The following is a 6,495-nucleotide window of genomic DNA, read 5'->3' on the forward strand; positions in this document are numbered from 1 at the left end:
TTATGATTTCGGCAAGGATGTTGCGACCCTTGCTCAGGTATTGATGGGTTGGGTTGTGATCATTCAGGATCTGGTTGAAGATTTCAAAAGGTTTCGCTTAGAGCATGGCGAATGCATTTCCACATTAACAATTCACAATTACAAACATGATGTCCTATGCAGTTCTCCTTTTTGACTTGCACCAATTAAATGCCACAGTAAACATCTTTCGTAATCAACTGGCTTGCCATTGTATGAGTTTTTTGAGCGTTCCGCCGGTGGTGAGCCTCGGTGAATAAGCTTTTTCTCGAGCACCCTGTTTCATCACAGTTTGTATAGTTGTTGGTTCCTGAGGTAGGGTCGACCCGTACAGGTATTTAGTATTTATAATATTATCATAGGAAAGCTTGTTTTCGCTTTGTCATTTGCTGAACATGATAGATAGGCACATTGTATTTAATGACCTCCATGTCCAACAAACCGTGTAACATAAAGAACTATTGGACCTCGACGTACAGTAGAGACAAGATTATATATTTGACTATTGTGGCTATCCTATTCATTACGGTTCAACATGAAAAGCGACATGAACATTGCTCTATTTGTTTGTTTTTTTTGTTTTGGAAAGATCATATCTCTGAAGTTTACAAAACACAAAAACTTTCATTTGCATACTTATATAAGATAACAAAATGCTGATAAAATATGCCAAATGTCTGTGCACACAAGAGACGTTATAAGATAGTACACGGGCAGGTATGACTAAGAAATGCCCTTGATTCAAAACGTCAGCACCCGGGTCTCAGGGAGGATGCTAAAACATCTGGCTGTTTACAACGGGTAGAGAGTCTGCACACATACAAATCAAGATTGAAAGATTAAGGTAAATGACTTGATAATGTTAAATGATTTGCAAAAGTGATTATTGATAAAGTGAACGGAATTCTCCTATAGTCGCATAGAGATTCACAGACACTCGTCACGGCGCTTCTTCGATTCCCCCCATGGGTACAATGTGTGAAACCCATTTTTCGTGTCTACAATTGTTGATTTCTCCCCACCCCCCAAGTAATAATGTGGTGCAACTCTGGCAACCTAATTGGATGTGATTTTTCACAATCAGGAATGATTTAGCTTTGATTTAAAGCCGGTTGTCATCAGCTACTGTGCGTGACTGCCGTGCAGGGGCACTTTAAGTTATGGTAATCTTTTAACCGATAACTGGATGGTTTAATTTAACTTGGTTTGGACTGACCGATTTTCAGTAAAATAGTAGTTTTGGAACGCTCTTATCATGATTTACAATTGTGGACAATGCTATTATACATCTGCTTATCGCAAAATATATTTTGGTAAGATCAAAGGTCAATCTTAATAGAAAGTGCATTTGATGAGACTTTATAAAGTAAACGTAATTGTACTAATATTGTGTATTTCTAATGCATCTATGTCATATATACGTTTGGTTAGCACTGTATGCATGAAACACCATAATGTGAAGGAAACAAAAGGTGGTACTTTGTATTTAGATCAGCACAATATTAGGTAATCTTAGGCCACTGGGGATCGAATCACTGTTTGGACAAGAATTTTTGAAAATAGACTTTTGCAATCATATATTGTTTTTTTTATGTTATGATTAACACATGTTCAACGAAATCGGTGAAGAAATAAAGATTTTAAAAAATTCTACTGCTTCACTCAATTACATAAAATACGCAAGGGTGACACTCCCGATGCTAAAAACCTGATTGAAAACCGGACAGCCCGACTATTTTAACGTGTGGTTCAATTAAACCTTTCGTTTTTCACAAAAACATTTTGTTGAGCTCTTAGGTCATTATCTTACCTTTCTGCTAATCGTATTCAATTTGTCTAACTGTATTTCATATTTGACCACTGACCCTCGCATTAGCACTACCTTCTCCTTTGAACAAATATCTGGCCTCTTTTCGGTAAACATCGACAGTTTCCGTAGATATTTTAGTGACTTGGAAGACGGCTCTCATTGGTCACATTCCACGTGTGAGATTATTGCGCGGGAAATGAAAATTGTGTTTTCTAGCAAAGCGAAACATTATAATATAGAACAAACTTTATGGATAACAACTTCTTTTTATTCGTGAGTGCGACGTTTCGATACAGCTTACTGCCTAGCCAATTATGTTAATTATGTTGTTTATGTTGTTTTCTTTGTTACATTGTTACATTCAGTATATATACTAGCCACATAAAGAAACTGTACATTGTCAAATTATTATCCCAGTTGATAAGTACGATAACAATATCAAAGGTACATATAAACTTTAATGGAGGGATCATGAGACCATAACAAGTCGGGAGAATTTCAATTGAAAAGTCAATCACAATGACGTCACGAGTCCACAAGCGGGACAGGGGTCAAACGACCATGTCACCAGCTCAATAACGGGTATGTCCACCATCGGCATTGAGAACAACAGTGCATCGACGACGCATAGAGCCTATCAAACGTGCAAGGAAGGCTTGTGGGATGTCATGCCAGATTCTCTCAAGTTCTGTTGCAAGGTCAAGGACGTTATCTGGCGGATGAGGAAGACGGCGTAGACGTCGATCCATCTCGTCCCAAACATGCTCTATCGGGGAGAGATCCGGTGAATTTGCAGGCCAAGGCAGTAAGTCAACGTTGTGGTGTTGCAAGAAATCCATAGCAACCCTTGCCGTATGAGGGCGGGCATTGTCCTGTTGGAATGTTAACCCAGGGCCATGACGTTGCAGAAAAGGAATTGCCACAGGTCGAAGAATCTGATCCCTGTAGCCCACACCAGTTAAGTTGCCCTGAACAATCACCAAAGGAGTTCTTTGACGTGCTGTTATTCCACCCAAATCATCACGGAAACACCACCAAAGCGATTCCTCTCCAAGACACAGGCCTGTGTATAACGTTCTCCCACGCGTCTATAGGCACGTTGACGTCCATCACTATGGGAAATGTTAAACTCATCTGTAAAAACAACATTTCTCCACCGAAACAAGGGTCTGCGGACATGATTTCGGCACCACATTCGGCGAGCTTGTCGATGACGTTGTGTCAGGATAATGGCGGGACGTCGTGGTCTGATCCCGTGATGACGTAAACGTTGTCGAACTGTGTTGGGGTGGATACGGCGAAGTCCTGGGATGGTTCGGGCAGTCATCACTGCAGTCTGAAACGTGTGGCGAAGATGGGTCACCCTTATCCATCTGTCCTGTCTTGGCGTTGTTACACGTAGACGTCCAGAACGTGGCCGATCAATGACGTCATTTGTGTTCTGGTAGGGTCTCACCAGTGCAGAAATGGTGTTCCGGTGGCAGTGGAAATGTGCAGCCACTTGTCGTTGAGCTTTCCAAAGTGACAGTATTGTGTGGCATTCATTTGCTCTGTTTCTCTTTCCCGGAATGCACGTGCAACAACGTATTGCACGTCTCAAGGACAAACCCACTGACGTCACGGAACGTGGCACGTGCATGCATGTTGGATACATGTCACTAATATATCTGAGTTTAAATCCTTATGTGTCTACACAGGTTTGATAAATTTAGTTTTTATATTTTGTATGCACAGTTTCTTTATGTGCCTAGTATATATACTTCCCCCTTCTTCATGTTCCATTTATGCTTGACAACGGTACAAGAATCTGTATCGAAACGTCGCACTGACGAATAAAACGAAGTTGTTATCCATAAAGTTTGTTCTATATTGTACTTCCCAACTTCTAAAATGCCACTCAAAGAAGTTAAGCGAAACACTGTTATGCCAGCGGACAGGTTTCCATGAGGTCACTTAATCACTTCGCTTCAACCCATTGTCAGTTCTTTTGACAAAGATGAGTGGGAGAAAAGGGTTACAGATGTTACAGGCTTAAATGTTGTCATTCACATTGGGGTTTGATATTTGTTTAGGTTATGCAATATGTTATAGCTCTCTTCTGGTTTATTGGGTGTTAACTGACGACAGCATTACAATTTGCGACATGTTTAGCATCCGTGCATTATACAATGCAGTTCTTGATTCATGATTCCTGCATTCAATCAATAACAAAATGTCTGCAAAAATACTTGTGATCGATAACCTGCGTAAAGCTACTTTTCAAAGTTCTTTGAGGTAAGCTTGTTTTCAAATGTATTGATTTAGTATTGTAAGCAACGCTGCAGGTTATCTGGAGGTCTGGAGATATATCAGCGCATTAACGCTTTGAACAGATACCTCCCATTTGTTATCTATTTCCACTACCCCAAAGACAATTGGAGAATATAATCATGCTAATTAAAAGATCGCACAAGCACATCGTACATACAATGTACATGGATTAGCCTTTCCATATTCCATAAAATCAAGCAGATATTCAGTATCATAAATACATGTTGATCAGTTTATAGTGCAAACATTAAACCATGATCAAATATAGTGATTAGGATGTAGTTGTGTGGCATTTCACCAATAAGGAGAAGAAGATATCAAGAAGACACCCATCTTCATTTGAAGTGTGTTTGCGGAAAAGGTTAGCACATTTTGCCCTACCTTTAGTACCCGTTACAAACACACGCAAAGGCAAGTCACCAGAAAAACCTGGGAGCTTATGGTACAACAATAAAATAGGTCACTTCACTCGATACTCAGTGTTAGTGAGAAAAAATCAATTTATCCTGCGTAGACTGACTGATTGAGTTTGGTTTTACGCCGATTTTAGCAATATTCCAGCAACATCACGGCGGGGGACACCAGAAATGGGCCTCACACATTGTACCCATGTGGGGATTCGAACCCGGGTCTTCGGCGTGACGAGCCAACGCTTTAACCACTAGGCTACCGCCACTATCCTGCGTAGATGGATTTCATCTTGAAAACCCCCAGCCCATACCAATGCAACAAGAAACAAACAAACACACGCACAAAATCCAAACATTTGACATAAAAAGGCTACCTAGTGTGTTATTATCAAATGTACCAAAAGTTGTCTAATGTGGGAGAAATTCAGAAACATATGTATGGTCTTGAAAAACCAATAAGCATATCCGGGGCATGTTTGGATCCATAATTACTGGACGTTATACAAAGCGTAAGTCTCTGATTATAGGAAATTTTGATAGAAATAGATAACTCCGTTTATACTGAATTAGCCCCAGTCAGCTCGAAGATTCCGAACCAGTGGGAGTCTGGACAGGCTTCATTGTTGACTATTGCATCGCAGAAAGGGTCTGACGGAATGCTTGGAGTATGATACAGACTACTGGCATGTCTAAGGTCAAGGCAATACAGAGCGAATGTGGTTCTTAAAAGGAGGGAAACGCATTTTTTGCTAAGAACATCTCCTAGGAAAAAATATACAGATCTTGGCAATCAGAAGGTTTTCTTCATTTAAAACACGCTCTGATGATCACAGCTGGTGGCTTCATAATGTCTGTTGGAACAATGTAGTTGACTACAGTCAACTTGGTTGTGTTCATCTGGGTGAGGTCTGTGAATATTTAAGGACTGACGTTGTAAATAGTGATTCGCGTGAGCCCATTCCATGATGAGCTAACTATTGTCAATTCATTAACAAAAGTGAGTGAGTGAGTTTAGTTTTACGCCGCTATTAGCAATATTCCAGCAATAACACGGCGGGGGACACCAGAAATGGGCTTCACATATTGTACCCATTCATTAACACAAGTACTGTAAGTACTAGTACAGTCAGTACCATACCCTAGTATGGTGATCTACCTTCAGTTGTTGACGATCCATAGCCTGTTTTCATATTGTATTGTTCAAATAGTGCTATTATTATACATGTTAGTTTTAATTCTAACAGTGATAGTCCAGTTGTTTTACTGTCCTTTGACGACAGGTTTTATATTCTACACGTATTCCATGTCATCGTCAAATATGTTCTCGTCACGATATGGTTGAACTATTGCCGATGTGACGTTAAATATTAACTCACTCATTCACTCATGCCTGTAATGCTGGCATCGCCGGTCTGTGCTGAGTTCCGCCCCACAAGACGTGCCAGGGATTTACATGCATGACCCCGTTTACCAGCACCAGACCCGTGGGTCCACCAAACTCAAAAGCCCGAGACCTGCATCACTTCGGGTCAGGGGCGGTGGGGTAGCCTTGTGGTTAAAGCGTTCGATCGTCACGCCGAAGATCCGGGTTCGATTCCCCACATGGGTACAATGAGTGAGGCCGATTTTTGGTGTCCCCCGCCGTGATATTGCTAGGATATTTCTAAAAGCGGCGTAAAAACTAAAGTCACTCACTCACTCACTTCTGGTCAACCTCTCACATTAACCTAACACGCCGTGGTTTACAAAAAAACCCAACCCACTCGCTCACTTTTCTGTGACGTTTTAATCGCTAGCCTATCACACATCCCCGCTCTTATTTTTCGATAAAATATTTCATTTGATTTAAGTAAGTTCACATTTACTTCTTATCAATGTTTAATGTCCCCGAACTTGATCACGCATCACGAGGGGATACACTCTTATCTTGACGGCTTGTATTACTCA

This window comes from Haliotis rubra, unplaced genomic scaffold (assembly GCF_003918875.1).
Source record: "Haliotis rubra isolate DU_JTF1 unplaced genomic scaffold, ASM391887v1 Scf480, whole genome shotgun sequence".
NCBI classification, from domain to species: domain Eukaryota; kingdom Metazoa; phylum Mollusca; class Gastropoda; order Lepetellida; family Haliotidae; genus Haliotis; species Haliotis rubra.